Source organism: Neophocaena asiaeorientalis, unplaced genomic scaffold (assembly GCF_003031525.2).
Source record: "Neophocaena asiaeorientalis asiaeorientalis breed wild unplaced genomic scaffold, Neophocaena_asiaeorientalis_V1.1 scaffold177, whole genome shotgun sequence".
NCBI lineage: Eukaryota > Metazoa > Chordata > Mammalia > Artiodactyla > Phocoenidae > Neophocaena > Neophocaena asiaeorientalis.
The window spans coordinates 15,714,904-15,734,611 of NW_020172779.1; positions in this window are offsets into that span (position 1 = coordinate 15,714,904).

Sequence of the window (19,708 nt, forward strand, 5' to 3'; positions counted from 1 at the left end):
AAGAAATGCCATCTCTCCTATGGTGGGATCTGTGTCCTCAGGGAGGGAGGAGACTTTAGGCCTGAAGACCCAAGATGGAGCCACAGCCTCCAGGAGCTCAGGGTCCTGCAGTCACTTCATGCTCTGAGGCTCATCGTCTCCATCTGTAAACCAAGGGAGGACAGCCTTGATCCCTAGGCCCTCCCAGCTGTAACAGTCTAAAATGGCTTCCCAGAAACATTCAACACAGTTATCTACCCCAAAGGCTTGCAAACTACAACACACAGGCCAAATCTGGCCCAATGCCTGTTTTCATGGGGCCCACCGGCTAAGAATGGCTTTTACATTTTTAAGTGGTAGAAAAAAATCAAAAGAAGAATAGCTTTTTCATGACAGGGGGAAAATGATGTAAAATTCAAATTTTAGTATCTATAAATAAAGTTTTATTGGAACACAGCCATGCTCATTCATTTACATACTGTCTATGGCAGCTTCAAGTTACTGAGGCAAAGTTGAGTGGTTGCCATGGAGACGGTGTGACAGGCCAAGCCCAAGATATTTACTATCTGACTCTTTACAGACAAAGCTTGCTGCCCCCTGGTCTAGAGTTGACTTTTCAGATTACTCACTGTCTTTGGAATATTTCACATTTTTCTTTCTTTCTTCAAAGGTCACTGCCTCCAAAGACCAAGATGATTTAGAGAACAAAACAGCATGCATAGACAATTCCTTTAGCGGGACCCAGCTGCAGGGGCAGGGGTCAGAGGAACAGAAAGCCCACTGCCCAGGTTCTGCAGGTTCGGCTCAGGTTAAGGGTATGTGAGTGAATGGGCTTAGTGCCACCTCCCTCCCCATGACACACTTACTTGAGGAGATGAAGTTTAAAAATGCATTTTTGAAAAGCCCAAAAAAGTATCGAAGAAGAAAAACCCTGTCCAGTGCAGTGCGCCTGAGCACATGGGCTTGGAGTCAGATAGATATGAGTTCTGACCTCATCTTTTGACTTCTTAGCTTGTGACCTCGGATGAGTTACATAACCTCTCTGCTCCTATATCGGTAAAATGGGAAAAATAGTACCTACCTGTATTAACCTGTTAGGACTACCGTAACAAAGTACCACGGACAAAGTACCAGAATTCTTATGATTCTGGAGGCTGTAAGTCCAAGATCAAGGTGTCAGCTGGGTTAGTTTCTCCTGAGGCCCTTCTCTTTGGCTAATAGACGATCGTCTTTTCCTGGTGTCTCCGTGGTTTTCCCTCTGTACCTGTCCTAATCTCCTCTTTTTATAAGGACACCAGTCATATTAGGCTAGGGCCCACCCTAATGGCCTCTTTTTAACTTAATCACCCCTTTAAAGACCCTGTTACCAAATCTCATCACATTCTGAGGTTCTGGAGGTTAGGATGCCAACATACTAATTTGGGGGAAAAAAATTCAGCCCATGACTCTAACTTATAGAACGCTGGGAGGATTGAATGAAATCAGGAACGTTTAGCACAGTTTCTAGACTAGTACTGAGTCTTTAGTAAATATTAGCTCTGATTTTCATTAACGGTAATTGCTATTATTGCTGGCACGGTGGAGCTATTCCATCGGGTGTGGAAGAGCCCTGGAGGGACTTCCTTAGGGTTGGAGGGTATCTCGAGTGGCCTCCCAGCAGCCCCACTGGGTACAACCCCACTTGGCCACTCGCTCACTGCACACCTCCAAGGGGCACCATTCACATTGTTATTACTAATGATTTGTGTGTTGATTAGGACAATTTTTCTGGCAGATGTCAGCAGAGGAAAAGGCACTTTTTCTCAAGTCCCCATGAAGTCACAGAGTGGCCCAAGGCAACGCTGCTTCCTAGCCTGACAGAATTTGGTGGAAGAATATGGCACAGAGGACAGAACCTGGCACGTAGTAGGCCCTCAACACATTTGCGCTGGATAAATGCGTGTCAAGAATACCTCTCCCTGACATTACCTAGAATATAAACTGCAGGAGAGCAGGGGCATTTTCACATTTTCTGTCTCCGTCACCAACGTATTCCAACACCTACACAGTTTCTGGCACATAGTAGGTGCTCAGTAAATATTTGTTTCACGAAAGAAATGAACCGAGTAAAGCAGCCATTCTTTCCTTGCATTAAACAAGTCTTCGGCACATGCCATAGAGACTCGAGATGGGACCCAGCATACATTTACTGAACACTTACTGTGTGCTGGCTGCTCACTCATTCATTATAGCCTTTCCTCTTCACCCTATGTCTCACCATCACAGCCCCATGAGGTAGATTTTGCGCTGGAAAGAGAGTGCACTGTCAGTCAGATCCAGCCTCTTCAGTTCTCTGAGCTTCAGTTCCTTCTCCGCCAGGAGTAGTAGATGATGGCTTAGCTGAGTGCCTGGCAGATGGTAGGTGCTCAATAAATAGCACTTTCCTTTTCCCCTTTTCCCCTAAGATGGCTGGAATAATTCTCTCTACTGTTTGCCCCTGGAGCTTCAGAGATGATGACGAAGCAGAGCAGGGGAAAGGGGAAGCGAAAGGGAGACCCACCCAGGTCGTGTGGCCGGGCCGAGATGCCTAAGCCTCTCAGACGAGCCGACCCAGGAGCGTTCGGGGAAAGGAAAGCTGCCTTCACCCTCACAAACTCCGGGATGTGTCAGGCAGGCCGCAGCCCCAGAGCCCATCCTGCACTGCAGCCGGGGGTCACAGGTGGCTTTGGGGAAGCCAGGTCCCAGGATAACTGAGCACACTGCCCCGAGCTCATGGGGCACCCAGGGCCAAGGGCTGAATGGGCCCTTTCTCTTTCGTAACAAACACAGCCCTTGTTTGTAGGTTTGTTTGTGTGTTTGTTTCCCCAGGCTGTTTCTGTTCTCCTTCTCTTCCCACAGGCCCTGGCCTCGGGCAGGCATCTCCCAGATCCCCAGGCTTTGAGACTATCCTGAGCATTGCTCATCTCTCCCCGGGCCCGGGAACACCTGGGGGTCTAAAAGGAAGGGAGGTCTTTCCCCTTTGCAAACGGACTTGGGAAGACAAATATGGCCGTGGAGGGAGGCCTGACCTCTAAGATGTGTTTACCAAGGCCCAGGAGCCATGCTGGGGGTTTGGCAAGAAATCTCATGCCAGCCTCCCCAGTGGGGCACCATTAGCCACACTTGATGGATTATGTCACCACCTTGCTTGAAACCCTTCAAGGCTCAGTTTTGCTGGCCAGAATGGGGAGCTTGGGACACAGAGATTGAAACTGAGTGGCACCCTGTGGGGTTCCTGGGCACGGGAGCCTTTCTGTTCAGCCTTCAAGACCTTCCCTGAGTTCCAAAGGGCAGGTTCAAACAGATGCTAATCAGGGAAGGGAGGGGATGCAGAGGCAAGGGAGGAGTGGCCAAGGAACAGTAGCACAGCCTTGGGACAGGTCCTGGTTCCCCCTCAAGGATACACATAACAATATCTTTAAGCTCTTTACAGAACTAAAACCCAACAAATGGAAGATGTCAGCTTTCTCCATTTCAGAGAAGACCACCTGAGGCCAGATTAAAGGAAACAGAGAAACTTACCAAGAGATTAAGGGAGGGACTTCCCTGGTGCTGCAGTGGTTAAGAATCCGCCTGCCAATGCCAGGTACACGGATTCAGTCCTCGGTCCGGGAAGACCCCACATGTCACAGAGCAACTAAGCCCATGCACCACAACTACTGAGCCCGCGCTCTAGAGCTCGCGAGCCACAACTACTGAGCCCGTGTGCCACGACTACTAAAGCCCACGCACCTAGAGCCTGTGCTCCGCAACGAGAAGCCACCGCAATGAGAAGCATGCGTACCGCGACAAAGACCCAACACAGCCAAAACTAAATAAATCAGATAAATAAATAAATTTAAAAAAGAGGTTACCTGAGACCAGATTAAAGGAGTGCAGGCCCTACACACACCCTAATCTTATCAGCAAACCCACCCTTGAACTATTGCTATAAAACTCCTCACCAAATCCTCCCGGGTCGGGACACACAGTTTTTCAGGGCAGGAGCCCGCTGTGTCCCCCTTTGCCTGGCAAAACAGTAAAGCTATTTTCTTCTACTTCACCCAAAACTCTGTCTCTGAGATTTGATTCAGCACCAGCCCACAGAGGCCGAGTTTTCAGCATCAAGGTCTCAGTGCCCTTCTAGCTGCAGTGGTTGAATTTAAACGCAGACCTGCCTGCCCTCCTCCGTCCTGCCTCAAGTTAGGACCCAGACTCAGCACCTGCACCTTCCCATTCAGCTCCCAGCTACCTCACCCTTTGACTCACTTCCACTCCACGGCCACTGAAATTCTCCTAAGCTCCCCGGGACTTGCTTCTGTAAGACAAGGTGGCAACCATTGCTATGGACCTCGGAGAGTGTGCTTCCGCGGAAGCCCTTAGGTCACTGCTTGGGAATAGATTCCAGCTGTTTTTGTTTCTTCACCTTCAGAAGCATGTCTCAGGGGGATGCTCTTCTTATTCCCATTTTATAGATGGGGCCACTGAAACAGAGCAATTAGGAAATCAGCCCAAGGCTCCACACTCCTAGAAATTAGAGCTGGTGTCAATTAGCTCCTTCTGGCAAATGCTCCACCCCACGGTTCAGCCTGCATGGAGGTAGTGCAGGGAGGGGAAGGAGGGGCCAGTCCCCCAAACATCCTGACCTGCAGAGAACCAGGGGGCCGGAGGAAGGCTGGACGCGAGCGCATTTGCAAGGAAGAGTTGATGTACTCACTGATTGGTAAACTCTGAAGGAGTTTGCAGGAGCCCCGATGTCAGCCCCTGTCCTCACCTTTTGATGCTGAAAACTCGGCCTCTGTGCACTGGTGCCAAGTCGAATCTCAGAGGCAGAGTTTTGGGCAATGTAGGAAAGAACAGCTTTGTTGCTTTTCCAGACAAAGGGGGCCACAGCGGGCTCCTGCCCTGAAAAACTGTGTCCGAACCCAGAAGCATTTGGAGAGGAGTTTTATAGCAATAGTTCAGGGGTGGGGTTGCTGATAAGATTACGGTGTGTGCAGATTGATGAGTTTCTCTGGCTCCTTTAATCTGGCTTCTGGTGGTCTTCTTGAAGAGCTTCCCTGGTTCCTTTAATCTGGAATGAAGAATGCTGACCTCTTTTATTTGTTGGGGGTTTTAGCTCTATAAAGAGCTCAAATATATTGTTATGTACATCCATTGAGGCAGAACCAGGACCCTGCACTATTGTTTCTTTCCTCCCTTGTCTCTGCATCCTCTCCCTTCCCTGACGAGCAGCTGTTCTAATCTGTCCTTTGGAATGCAGGGAAGGTCATGGAGGCTGGAGTCTATTCCTTACAAACAAGAAACGGGGGACAGAAAGGCATCTGTGCTCAGGAGCCCCACAGGGTCCTGCTCGGTTTCACTTTCTGGGTATCCCTTCTAAAACCAAGCATCCCTGAGTAACTCAGGGGTCACAGGTCCTTGGGAAGGTGGCTGAGGTGGGGTTGCTACGGCCCAGGCAGCAGCACACACTGGAGACTCTCCCCCTACATTCCTCAAGCTTCCACACAGGGCCGGCCTCCCTGACTCCCATCAGCTTCCTCCCCATGGTGCCTCCCCAGCTCCACCCCAACAATGGAGCTCTTGGCTCCCACCGCACCAGAGGGCGCAAAACAAAAGGCCTCCAGACAAAGACAGATCCACCAGGGCCAAGGCTGCGCCTGTCCGTGAGCATACCCTGAGGTCTCACCCAGACTCAAAGATGGTGGAGGGGGAAGCATATCTCCTTCAACCAGGCAGGGTCTCCCCAAAGGGATTCTGCAAGTGTGATACCCACTCCGGGGTAAGGGAGGGCCTTAGCAGGTGGAGAATATGTGTGATGGAGGGACAAGACCAGGTCAACCTAAAGCAAAACAAGAGGGGTCCTCGGATCTCCCCTTGGTGTTGCAGCAGAGGGGTCTTGGGCAAGTCACTGAGCCTTGTTGGGCCGCAATGGCCTCCTCTGTGAAAGGAGGCCAAGACGTCCAATGGTCTAGGCTCACTTCCTCATCTTTCCCCCAGACCACACTCATGTCAGAGCTGGGCACTTCGCCTCTGTCCCCTCTATCGCCAGGGCTCGGGCCACCCTGACATCTGGGAGCTGGTATTTATTGACGTTATGGAATACCCTGTGTATGCCAAGCATTCCACGTGGATTTTCCTATTTCACACTCGACACCGTTATGACCTCCGTTTCACCAATGAGAAGGCTGAGGCTTAAGAGGGGAAGTCGGTGGGACCTGGTTATTGAGCAGTTAGTGGTGGAGCCACAGTTCAGCCAAGCAGACCGATTCCAGAACCTACCAGCTTAACCACCATTCTACATGAAGGCCACGTGTGCCCAATAACTGCTTCTGGAACACTCAGCCCAGGCTGTCGAGAGAATTAAATATGTAAAGAAGCTAACATAAGACCTGGTGTATGGGAGGAGCTCGGTAAACCAGATCTGCTTGAATGAATGCTGTGTCTAGCCCAGAACTGCTGGATGCTCTAGAAATTTACCAAGCTCAGGTGTCCTGAGTTAGTGCTGGAGGGATCGCAGGTCCAGTCCAACAACATCTTTCCCGCGGAGCAAGTGGTCGGTCGCCTCACGTAATTGATGTTTTGTCTGAGCCTAGGGTAGCCCCATGAGCACAGCTGAGAGGTGAAGGCTGGATCCTGGCAGCACTCACTGGTTTCGAAAGAGTTGTTTTCCAATTCACCATTGGTTCATTAGAACTCTGTCTTGCGGGCTGCACGCGGGGAGGAGCACGGAAGAGCGCGAGTCTTAGAACTCTATGGGGGCAGCAGGAGTGGTTGCCCCGCCCCTCTGGGCGCTGGCCACAGAAGCAGCCGTGTTTTCTGGACGTGGCTATTGCCTGGAGGGAATATGATGAGGGCGGGGCCCTAACCTCCCCTGAGCAGCTGTGGGAAAAATAATAATAACAGCCAACTGCCAGTGTCTATGGAGTCTGTATTATTATGGCTGTTCTAAGCACTTTGCATGAATTAACTCATAGATGAGATCATCACTCTCATTATTCCCATTTATAGATGAGGAAACTACAGCACAGAGAGGTCAGGTCATTTGCCAAAGGTCACCTAACAGGCAGGGGATGGAGCTGGGATTTGAACCTGGGCTTTGGGGTTTCGGAGTGTTTTATAATAATGCGTTCTCACCTGCTGCCTCTCGGGCTCTGAGCCAGCCTCTAGCCAATTTTTCAGTGGCTAAGGATACAGTCTTTTTTTTTTGCGGTGCGCGGGCCTCTCACTGTCGTGGCCTCTCCCGTTGCGGACGCTCAGCCTCAGCGGCCATGGCTCACGGGCCCAGCCGCTCTGCGGCATGTGGGATCTTCCCGGACCGGGGCACGAACCCATGTCCCCTGCATCGGCAGGCAGACTCTCAACCACTGCGCCACCAGGGAAGCCCAGGATACAGTCTTACACGGTACTAATAGAACAATCTTTGTTTGATTTTTTTTCTGAATTATTCCAACAACCTTAGATTGGCCCAGAGATGAGTTAAGATACCTTCCCTGACTCTTGAAGGACAGGGAGAGGAAAAGCGAATCGCGATTTTACAGATGAGGAAATCGAGCCAGAAGAGTTGAGGGATCAGCCCTAGTTCCCACCGCGGGTGAGGAGTGAAGCTGGGATTCCTCCCCAGGTATGGCCCACTCCCTGCCACACTCCCAGGCAAGTGTAGACGCACTTTGGCAGAAACGCCAGGCATGTACCAATATTCAACAGGCCTTCCAGGGGAGAAAGCTCCAGCTCTGGGCTTCCAGCGGGCAGGGCTAGTCACTTATTGGAATTTATAGGGAACAAACTAGAACCCACTATGAAAAAGACCTTCCATTGAGGGAAGTTCATATTTCTCTGAGAAAAGCTTTCATTTCAGGGACAAAACTCTATCTCTGGTAGGATAAAGAGACCAAGGTTTGAACCCCAAGTTAGCGCAGGATGGAGGAATACAATATCTTCTTTTTGTGCTTGATTCTGTCCTGTCTAGAATTGAAAGTGCTTCAAGGAAAATACCCCCGGTGCTCATGTGTTCCCACCCAGCACGAAGCAGACAGCATTTTGGTTGGAATAATGTTATCCTGTAGGTTCTCCTCCATGATTCCCTCATAAATTCATGTCAATAAAAATCCGAGAGGAACCCAGTGTTTACGTAAGGCTCTGGTCTTGTCCTTCTCACTCTTATGAAATTAGACTTGGGAAACAGAGGGGGAAAAAAATGAAAATATGTTCTTTATTTTTTACCTCCTGGTCTTTGCCTGGATGTTTGCATGAAAATTAACAAAAAGAACAAGAAAGAAGAAAAGAAAGATTTATGTTGCCAGGAATCAAATACATCTTAGAGGTTGGTGTCCTAAGCCTTGCCCGTTGGAGAACACCCGTCAGAGATCTGGAATTTAAGGAAGGATCAGAATTCACTGTCTTGTTCTCATCTTAATGATCTGGTTAGGGAATACAGCCCCTTTCAAATCTAGCATTCTAGAATCATACGTGAGTTGTGTTTTGTGGGGGGTTTTCCCCTCCTGAAAATGATCTTAGACATTGCAGCACAGAATTGGTAATCGTGCACTCCTGGATTCTAGTCCTGGCTCTGCCACTCATGACAATGACACCTTTGGAAATCTGTGTCATCCCTCTGCGTCCTGGACCCCTCCTCTTGCAAAGGGGGAGGGGGAGCTCATCCTGTCCCCCTGCGGGATTACTGTGATGATGAAATGAGATAATTTGAAATGACTGGTGGGCTCGTGGTGTGTGCTAAGGAAAGTTATTTAGTCTTTTCTCTTTAAAAAACCTTTCCTAATTGGATTTTTTAAATTGTAAAGCAATGGATTCTCATTGTATTCAGCCAGAGCATATGAAAGTCTATTTCAGAAAAAAAAGTGAATACTCTTCTTGTGATAGGGATCATGGCTTGCTTACCCAGTATCCATTCTCGATTTCTTTCTTAGTAATAAAAGCTTTATATTACCAAGGCCTACTATAATAAAATAAAATATAATACAATTATTATAGCCAGCTAAAAAACTCCATTTCTCAGCCTCGCTTGCAATTAGGTATGGTTGGTGGGACTTTTGAGATAGATTTCTAAAAGAGGCATAAAACAACTTCTTCTGTGTTCCTGCCCAGGTGTGATGGCTGAAGCACCAGCCGCCATCTTGGACCACAGATGGCCTTTGGGGCTAGAGGCCATTAGTCAAGGATGATGAAGTGAAAAGCTAGTGCTTGAGCTGCTTACCATCGAGCTACTGCCACATTAGTTCTGGACCATCTTCTTCTGAACTTCTTTTTGTAAAAGCAACTAAACCTCCTATTTACTTAAGCCACTGTTTTTTTGAGTTTGCCATCGTATGGACCTAGATCTAATTATAACTAATAACTTCTCCTCCCCTTCCACTTCTTGACATGACTGGTATTAACAACCACATCTTTTATAAGTTTATGCTCACAGCAAAGATATACTTATGAATGCATGCCTAGAAAATGATATCATCCTGCATGCCATACTTAGTAATTGCTTAACAGTATATATATCAAGGTCAAGTTCTCAGGCCCGGGCACACAGAACTCCAACATAATTTTTTTTTTTTTTTTTTTTTTTTGCGGTACGCGGGCCTCTCACTGCCGTGGCCTCTCCCGTTGCGGAGCAACAGGCTCCGGACGCGCAGGCTCAGCGGCCATGGCTCACGGGCCCAGCCGCTCCGCGGCACGTGGGATCCTCCCACACCGGGGCACGAACCCGTGTCCCCTGCATCGGCAGGCGGACTCTCAACCACTGCGCCACCAGGGAAGCCCCCAACATAATTTTTTTCACATTAGGCTATTAAATTATAGTATGAATATACCATAATTTATTTAACAATTTTTCTAGTGATATACTGAGGAGGTTTCTACTTGCTTTTCAACTAATATAAACCTTGCTGCAATAGATATCTGGTATAAATACCCTCACCACTATGCTTTTATATTTCAGCAGACTGCCACAGCGGGATGACTAGTTCCTGTCCTTTTTAAACCTCACCACCTTCTACCTTTTATAGATGAGGCAAGAGAAGTCTTGAAAGATGAAGTGCCAAATATAACAGAGGGAGACAGTGGCAGCCATGCCTCCAGAATCCTCCCCATTATAATCCAAATTCCACACTCCTATTCATCCAGTGTTTGGTAGCAGTGATATTTATTGAAGGAATATCTAAATAATCTTTACAGAAATAGTGTTCTACCAGCCTCTTCTTTTTTTTTTTTTTTTTTTTTTTTTTTGCGGTACGCGGGCCTCTCACTGTTGTGGCCTCTCCCATTGCAGAGCACAGGGTCCGGCCGCGCAGGCCCAGCGGCCATGGCTCACGGGCCCAGCCGCTCCGCGGCATGTGGGATCTTCCCGGACCGGGGCACGAACCCCTGTCCCCTGCATCGGCAGGCGGACTCTCAACCACTGCGCCACCAGGGAAGCCCCTACCAGCCTCTTCTTGAACTTATCTGGTGGCAGGGACCTCACTACATTTCTTTTCATCTTTGGAGAGTATCGAATGTTCTTTCTTACATGGTGTTATAATCTGATTTCATAAAACTTCTGCTTACTGGTCTCAGTTTTGACTCCCGGAGAACTGGTCTACTTCCTCAAAGGACAGATGAGACTCACCAAGGCGGGCTTAAGAAAGGAATCCAAAGTTATCTACCTGGGGCTCCTGACACTCAGATATTTCTCACGTATGGAGCATACACAGTTGGTCAGGCAATGAGCATGGCTTTGAGGATGCGAAGAGGAACAGACCTGACCTTGACCTGAAGACATTTACTCTCCAGGGATGGGTGGGATGTCTCACAGCAATGTGGTCCCTCCTCTGACGAACCTGCCTTTGGGGTGACATGAAAACTCATAGTTCTGGTCACAGGGGCACAGTTAGGAATGTTAGGAGTTCGGAGAGGAGAGCATTTGGGTGGGGTTGAGGCCTTGTTTGGGAGAAGTAACTGGCCAAGTGGGCAGCCTGTCCTCAACAAACAGAAGAAGTCACTTCCTCTATAAACGTTGATTTGTTTTTCCTGGAAAAGTTTCTTTCTCTTAAGCAGTCACATTCCCATGAGCGCCTCTAGCTTGCTCTCTCCTCCTCTTTCTTTCTCTTTCTCTCTCTCTCTGGTGGAGACAATGTTTAGAAAAACAGGCTGAAAGAACACACCCTTTAGAAGATTTTCTCCTCCTGACCTTCCAAGGAAGCCTGACTCACTTGGTCATCTCAAAGTGGAATCAGAGCAAATAAATCTCACTCTTATAAAATACAGTATAATTCAGTGGCAAAATAAAAGGTAAAACTAATGGTTGAAATCTATAGGAATTAAATTTTAGGCAGTAAAAGGGGCAGGCAAAACTTTGGAGTAGAAAGAACATAAGGTCTAAAGCCAACAGGTCTTATACTGGAGCCCTACCTGTCACTCATGGCTGGGGGAGCTGCCATATCACTTCTTATAATTTCATTTCCTTGTTGTAGACAGAGGATAGAATGGAACCTACGCAGAGAAAGTCTGCGAGGGTGTAAATGAAATACAATCAATAAATGACCTCTGTAAGGTGCTTGGCCAACTGACAGTGATCGGTGTCTATGAACTCCTCCTTTTGTATTTTCATGGGGCATGGTGTGGGAGCATATACTGAACATCCTTCCTGTTCTACCTGGGTGGCTGAGGATGTACAATAGTCCTCAGAAGTTCAGGTGTGGAGAAAGTGGATCAGAGAAAGCACGAGACTGCACAGCATCAGGGGTCTCTTGAGCCTTTGTTCGAATCCAGTGATGCATAACTGCCCCATGAAGTTACTAAGCCAATGGGTTTGGACTACAGGTTTGGTTCTCCTGTCCAACATTTGGCTGATTGCACTCGTTGTAAGCCAAGAGGTGATAGGATAAATGCAGTCAGTATAGGGGAAAGGGGCCTGAAGTCTTGTCCCGGTTCTGCCACTAACCAGCTGTGTGACCTGGGGCAAGTCAGTCAACCTCTCTGAGCATCAAGTTCCTGCAGTGTAGAATGGGGGTTCAAAAGCCCTCCTTGCCTCTAGGAAAAGGATATGAAACACTTCATAAAATGACTTAGTGGTGAGGATGGGACAGCAGAACATAATGACTGCATTAGTTAGTGTTCCAGTTTGACCCCTGTAACACATAGCCCCAAAGCAATAATAATTCAACGCAGAAATTTAGATTTAATTATCTTCCCCATAAAAGTCTGGGTGGACGGTCCAGGGCTTGTACAGCAACAGCAATCAGAACTTAGCCTTCTTCTACCTCATTGTTCTGTCATTCTCAATGTCAAGCTTACATCTCATGTTCCAAGATGGTGGGTCCAGTTCCCCCGACCACGTTATTCCATCTAATGAGCAGAAAGAAAGAAGTTACACATAACCTTTCCTCTCCTATCCTTTGAACCAGAACTAAGTCACATGGCCTAATTGCAAAGGACTCTGGGAAATGGATATTTTAGCTGGGTATCCTGCCCAGGTAAAGAGTTTATACCTCTAATAGAAGGGAAGAATGGATATTGGAGACCTCAGTTCCTTGCTGCATGCATCTCCCCATAGGGCTGCTTGAGTGTCTTTGTGACACGGCAGCTGACTTTCCCCAAAATGAGTGATCCAACAGAGAGAACCTACAGAAGGTCACAGTGCCTCTGAGGACCTACTCTTGTGAGTCTAAACCATCACTTCTACCACATTCTACTGTCAGAGTCACTAAGAACAGCCACACTCAAACAGGGCAGTTAGTCTCCACCCTTTGAAGGAAGGAGAGTCAAACAATTTGTGGACATATTATAAAACTACCACAGCAAGTTAGTTAGTCTTGCTTGCTGAAATGAATTGTCCCCAACTATAAAATAATAGTAACACACAACTCATAGGACTGGGTGGGGGGGCGGACAACACATGGAAAGCACCAGACACTTAGTAAGCAGTCAGCAAGTATTAAGTAATATTGCCATTTCCTGATTTTCTTCTCCTCTCCCAGGCAGACATGCTTCCCATCACCCCACCCTGCCACCGCCATCTGGCTCCATGCCCTACCCAAGTCCCGCTGGGGTTAAACCTCCCTACCAGGAACCCTCCAAAAACCCACCCTCTGAATTCACCTTCCCTTCCCTGCTCTTCTGTCCAACTTTGAACCTCTCCAACGTACCTAGCACCTCTTTTCTGATAAATGGTTATTAGTGTATCTATTGATTTTTTCCCACTGGACTATGAATCAAGGAGTTTTTTTGTTTGTTTGTTTGCGGTACGCGGGTCTCTCACTGTTGTGGCCTCTCCCGTTGCGGAGCACAGGCTCCGGACGCGCAGGCTCAGCGGCCATGGCTCACGGGCCCAGCCGCTCCGCGGCATGTGGGATCTTCCCAGACCGGGGCATGAACCCGCGTCCCCTGCATCGGCAGGCGGACTCTCAACCACTGCGCCAGCAGGGGAGCCCAAGGACTTTGTCTTATTCAACTATATAAACAAGAAAGTTGTCAGCTGGGGACAGCCAGTGCATCTCCCCGAGTGAGGGGCTGGGGCGACCCACCCCGCCTCCCGCCCTCACTGCCCACGAGGGCCAGCACAGGCTCCTGGTGAGTGTGGCTATGGAGGGGTCTCCAGAACCAGGGCCCCGAGATCCATGGGGCCCAATCCTGGGCTCCGAAAAGAGCTCAGCGCAGCCGGCTCTGACTTGGAGCACTATGCCAAGCTTCCCGCCACCGCCCCGAGTCAGCTGGAGGGCCCGGAGCCCACCTAGACGGAGGAAGGCCTCGCTATAGTAACGGCACGGAAAGAAGTAAGAAGAAGTTCTGACGGCAGAGGGAAGACTTCAGTTTACCCGATTCTCTGCACAGAAAATGCTGACGGTGACCCTCCCTCCCCCTCCAAAGGAAACAAAACAAAACTCAGGAAACTCGCTCGATTGCAGGGTACAAACTACATCGACGCTACAGAAATCGGTTGCCTTTCTGTACACTCACAACAAACTATCCGAAAGAGAAAAGAAGAAGACAGCCCCGTGGGCAATGACGGTAACAACACAAAGAAAATACCTAGGAGTCCATCGAACCCACGACCTACAAGACCCGTAACTCACAAAATGGGACGAGAGTCATACTGATGAAAGAAAATGAAGACGACACACCCCCAACACAGAAAGATAGGTGGTGCTCATGGATCGGAAGAGTCCATCTGGTGCAAATGAGGCAACCCAGAGAGTCGATGCCATTCCTCTCAAAATACCCACGGATTTTCTCAGACAAGTACAACTAAGAATTCCGAAATGTGTCTGGAAACACAAAAGAACCTAGAGCGTGTCGATACGCGCTTCAGAAAGAAGTGCAGATTGCGGACGTCCCGTGCTGCCTGATTTCCAACTAGACTGCAAACCTGCCATCATCAAGACAGCATGGTATTGGCACAGAAGACATCCACACAGATCCAAGGAAGAGAACGGAGAGCCCAGAAGGAAAGCCATGCTTGTGCGGTCAGTTCGTCTCTGACAAAGGAGGTGAGAAGGTCCCATGGGAACAAGATAGCCTGTGCAATGAGTGGCGCTGGGGAAACCGCACCTCTCCATGCACAAGCGTCACACTGGATTCCTTTCTCGTGCCACATACAAGAGCCTCACACCACATCGACTACCGCAATGTCCAACCTGACGCCAGGTCAGGCCTAGAAGAAACCCATGGGCAGTACATTCTTGGACCCCAGTCTTGGGAGCAGGTCTGTGGATCAGTCTCTTCAGACAAGGGAAACAGAAGCACAATAAAGCCAGCTGGGGCTCCAGGTGTCTGAAAAGGATTTTCAACAGCATAGGCAAAGCGCCCACAGCAGAGCGAACGAGAGAAAACAATGATTTGCAAACGATGTAACTGAGAAGGGGGATCACCTGGAAAACAGACGGAGAAGTCGCACAGCGCAAGCCTTCGAGACATAAAAACCCTAACCAAGGGCTTCCCTGGTGGCGCAGTGGTTGAGGGTCAGCCTGCCGATGCAAGGGACGCGGGCTCGTGCCCCGGTCCGGGAGGATCCCACATGCCGCGGAGCGGCTGGGCCCGTGAGCCATGGACGCTGAGCCTGCGCGTCCGGAGCCTGTGCTCCGCAACGGGAGAGGCCACAACAGTGAGAGGCCCGCGTACCACAAAAAAAAAAAAAGAAAAGAAAGATAAGAGTTGGCGAGGATGTGGAGAAAAGGGGACCCTCGTGCACTGTTGGTGAAATGTAAACTTGTGCAGCCACGTGGAAAGAACAGTAGGAAGGTGCTTCAAAAAATTAATAATAGGACTACCGTGTGATCCAGCAACTCCACTTCTGGGCGTTTATCCCAAGGGAATGAAAACACTAATTCAAAAAGGTACCTATACCCCCATGTTCACCGCAACATTATTTACAATAACCAAGACGTGGAAACAAGTTAAGTGCCCATCGATGGAAGAAAATCCCTTTTTCTCTGCATGAGGAGAAGAAACCCTCCTGCGACCTGCCTTCCAGGCGGCAGTGTCCTTCTTGGCTCATCTTGGAGCGAGTTTGGAATCTGAACAGGAGGACCCGAGAGCTGCCCAGGGCCACCCGAGTAGCTCTGCCTTGGAGGCCAAGGAGTGAACCTAAATTTCTCCACCAGCTCATGGGCGTCTTTGCATTTTAAATTAGGGTTCCCAATTCCTGGAAGCCCAGCCCGGGCTTAGTAGAGAAGGCAAGAGAGGGAAAGAAGCTGCTTTTCTCTCCCACATTCACTTAATAAGTATTTGTAGAGCACCTGCTATGGACCAGAACCTTCCCACTGGCTATAAATGGGTGAACAGGAAAGACACAACCCTTGCCCTGGGTGAGCTTAAAGTCTTGTGAGGGCAAAATATAATAAACAAGTGGACAATTAAACAAACGCATTTTGTAATTGTGATACGTGCTCTGAAGGAAAGAATAGGACTAGAGGGAGAATGAGAAACTCACAGGGGGGAAGAGGGGGACCGACTTAGTCAAGCTGATTAAAGGAGAGTTTCTGTGCAAAGGAGACATTTAAGCCAAGACTTGGAGGGTGAAAGGAAGACAGTCAAGGCAGCAAAGCACTCCAGGCAAGGGATCAGCCCGTGAGACCCGAGGTGGGAGAGGGCCTGGATCACTGGAGGAAGTGAAAGGCAGACGGGAGAGGATGGAGATGGGAGGCCAGGCCCATAGGGCTTCAGAGCCAGTGGGAGGAGTTGGGTTTTATCGGAGGCACCTGGGAGCCCCCCTCCCCCAGTGTCTGGCGGGACACTGAGCCCTTTGGGAAGCTGCTTATCTCCTACTAGGCTGGAGGTACGGGAGGCTGTCACAAGCCCCCGTCTCTCGGCATAAGCTCTGGAGACCCGGAGCTCAAGCCAGGCCTCGGCCACCCCACAATAGGGAAGTGTGCATTCCCACAGTATTTTTTTTTTTTTTTTTTTTTTTTTTTTTTTTGGAAAGCCCCACAGTATTTTTAACACAGCACAACACACGCTCCTCTCTTCCTGCATGGCTGAGGCCCTGAGCCAGGTGGGGCTAGTCACCAGGCTCCACCCTGCACCCCTGACCCAGCCCTGGTGGCCCAGAGGGTAGGGTGGAGGCAGGAAGTGGCCAGGACGCCCTCCTGCAGCTGCCCACACCCACCGGCCGAGCTTTGGGCAGGGCAGCAAATGCAGGCCTGGGGCTGGCTGGAGGGACGCAGGAGTCCTTGGAAGAGAACCCAGGCCAGGCCAGACCTCTGGGAACCATGGTGGTGTCCGCCCCACAAGGCTGAGAGTGAGGTGATGCAGCGCCCATGACCAGCAGGGAAGGAAGAGTGGGGATACTCAGAGGGCCTGCAGGGGTGGAGTGCAGAGAGGGAGTGGGCAGTCCCTTGCATTTGGTTTCCTTTATCATCCAAGTTATTTGATTGTATGTTTCTAAGAACATATTGCGAAAGAGGGTCAGTATTAAGTTTCCTGTGTCTGCTGTAACAGGTGACCACAAACGCGGTGGCTTAAGGCAACAAAAATGCATTCTTTCACAGTTCTGGAGGCAGAAGTCTTACATGAAGGTGTCGGCAGGGTCGGTTCCTCCTGAAGACTCTGAGGGAGGGTCCATCCCTTGTCCCCCTCCCGGCATCCAGTGGCCGCCAGCAGTCTTTGATTTTCCGTGGCTTGTACACGCACCACCGCAGCCCCTTCCTATGTTTTCATATGGCCTCTCCTCTGTGTCTGTCACCAATCTCTCTTTCCTTCTCTTATAAGGACACCTGACATTGGATTTAGGGCTCATCCTACACCCAGCGTGATCTTAACTAGAGATGCTCAATTACATCTGCAAAGACCCTTTTCCAAACAAGGTTGAATTCACAGTTTCCAGTGAACATATCTCTTCGGGGATGGAGACACCATTCAGCCCACGACAGGGTCCCTGAGATTCCCCAGACTCCCAGAAGGGGTTCTTTGAGGATAAGTGCTGTGACTTTGGGTCTCCTCTGTGCCGTGAGCACGACAGTGCCGCCTCGGAGGGCCCGGGCAGGTGTCAAGCAGCAGGGATGGCTGCCCTCGTGAGCTCAGCAGGGGCCACGGCGTTCTCTCTTGTCTCCTCCCCTTGAGTAAGGGGGTCTTCCGACTTGAGAATAGAGGGGTTTTAGCTGCAGCTGCCCCAGGCCCCTGGGGACAGAGGGGGAAACTGAGACCCACCAGCGGTGGGCCAGGGCCCAGGGGAGTCACTGACCAAGCTGAGAGCCAGGCCAGGGCTTGGGCTCTGGTTCTTGTATCACCTGGGAGAGGTCGCAGAGGTGAGAAAGGATTTGTCTGGTTTGAGAAACGGAAAGGAGATCAGCGTGGCCGAGGTGAAGTAGGCACTGAGTGAGGTCGACATGCGGGCAGGGCCCTGATGCAGAAGCGGTGCTGTACCCATGGGAAGATGGTCAAAGGAGGTTCCACTCCAGGACGGGCTGCCCACATGTGATCTGTCCCTCAGACAGCAGACCCCAGCCACCTTCCCAGATCAGAGTCTGCTTTGGAAGGAGATGCAATGAACCTCTTCCTGCTAAGGTCAAAGAGCACTAGGACAGTCAGGTTAACCTTTTCAGAAGCACAGCCTTCTTTGGACCAGGACTCTGAGAGGATGTCACCTGTAGGAACCCTCTCTCCAACAGACAGGGCAGTTGGATTCAGAGAGGGGACTCGACTTGCCAAAGTCACACAGCAAATTAGCAGCAGAGCTGAGCCCCGAGCCTGGGGGTGTCTCCAGGTGCCTGGGCTGTGTGAGTGAGTACTCAGCCTTTGCATGGAATTCTCCTAGTTCCAAAGCTCTCATCTTACAGATGAGCAAGCTGGGGCTGCCCGCTGAGAGTTTCTTTGTTGATCTGGGAACAAAAGAATAAAACAGTGTGTTATATAGACTCTTGTTTTGCTCACAAGCTGAGATCTCCTGGGGCAGTTTGCTGGGTCCCCCAGAGTTGGTGATTCTGTGCATGAAGTTTCTGTGTGAAACTTCAGGCCACCAGAAACCAGAGAGAAGGAGAAACCTTCTCTGGGTCTGGGATAGAATGAGGGCATCTTCCTAAAACCCCTGAGGAATAGCCTTTTGCTCATGACCCTTGATTCCAAGGTTGCTTCTGTTCTGAGAGTCGCTTCAGGGGGCTGGTCAGAGGGGGTCTGTGTCTGGCAGAACAGACTCTGTATCCTGGAACCCCCTCTTCCCTGCTGTGTGACCTCAGGCAGGTTGGTTGACCTCTCTCTGCTCCGCGTCTCCCACATGCCCCGCTCAGGGCTGCCCAGAGGTGAAGTCCATGAGACCCTGTTCCTCCTTCCACTCAGACCTTCCCAGTGGTACAAACAGGAACTGAGCCAGCTGGGAGGGCTGTTGAAAAGAACTTTCTGGCCGAGAGGGTGTTTGCGCAGTTTGGTTCTCTGCCCCCTGTGCTCTGGGAAAAGTTCCAGACCTGAGCAAGTTTATCAGATTCCTTTCTTTACCCACCCAGCCTTGAATTTCATGGAAAACAAAACAGAGAAGAAAAAAACCAAAGCAGTCTAACACTTGAGTCAGTTATCGCATGGAGTTTAAAGTCTTTTAAAGCTGAGTTTCTGTACTTGACCATCCACTAAATGGATGTTTTTGTTTTGTTTTTTAAATAAATTTATTTATTTTATTTATTTATTCTTTTTGGCTGTGTTGGGTCTTCGTTGCTGCCGACGGGCTTTCTCTAGTTGTGGAGACCCGGGGCTACTCTTCATTGTGGTGCGTGAGCTTCTCATTGCGGTGGCTTCTCTGGCTGCGGAGCACAGGCTCTAGGCACGCGGGCTTCAGTAGTTGCGACTTGCGGGCTTCAATAGTTGTGGCTCGCGGGCTCTACAGTGCAGGCTCAGTAGATGTGGTGCACCGGCTTAGTTGCTCCGCAGCATGTGGGATCTTCCCGGACCAGGGCTCAAACCCGTGTCCCCTGCATTGGCAGGCGGATTCTTAACCACTGCGCCACCAGGGAAGCCCTAAATGGATGTTTTTAGGCAACACAGTTCAAGCCCTCTCAGCCTCAGTTTCCTTGCTTCCTGGGTGTAAAATGGGCATAGTAACAAAGATCGTGCTGTGTGTTGAAGGATGAGCAGTCATTCCCTGGAAAGTGTGCCCCACAGTTCTTGGCCTGGAGCCACGATCTTAGTGGGACCGAGATGGCCAGTGTTTCTCTGGGCAGCGCTTCCCCACACTCAGACTCACCAGCCCCTCCCAAACATGTCCATATCCCTACTGCCCAGAATATGGTTTTGGTTTTTTTTTTTTTTTTTTTTTTTTTTTTTT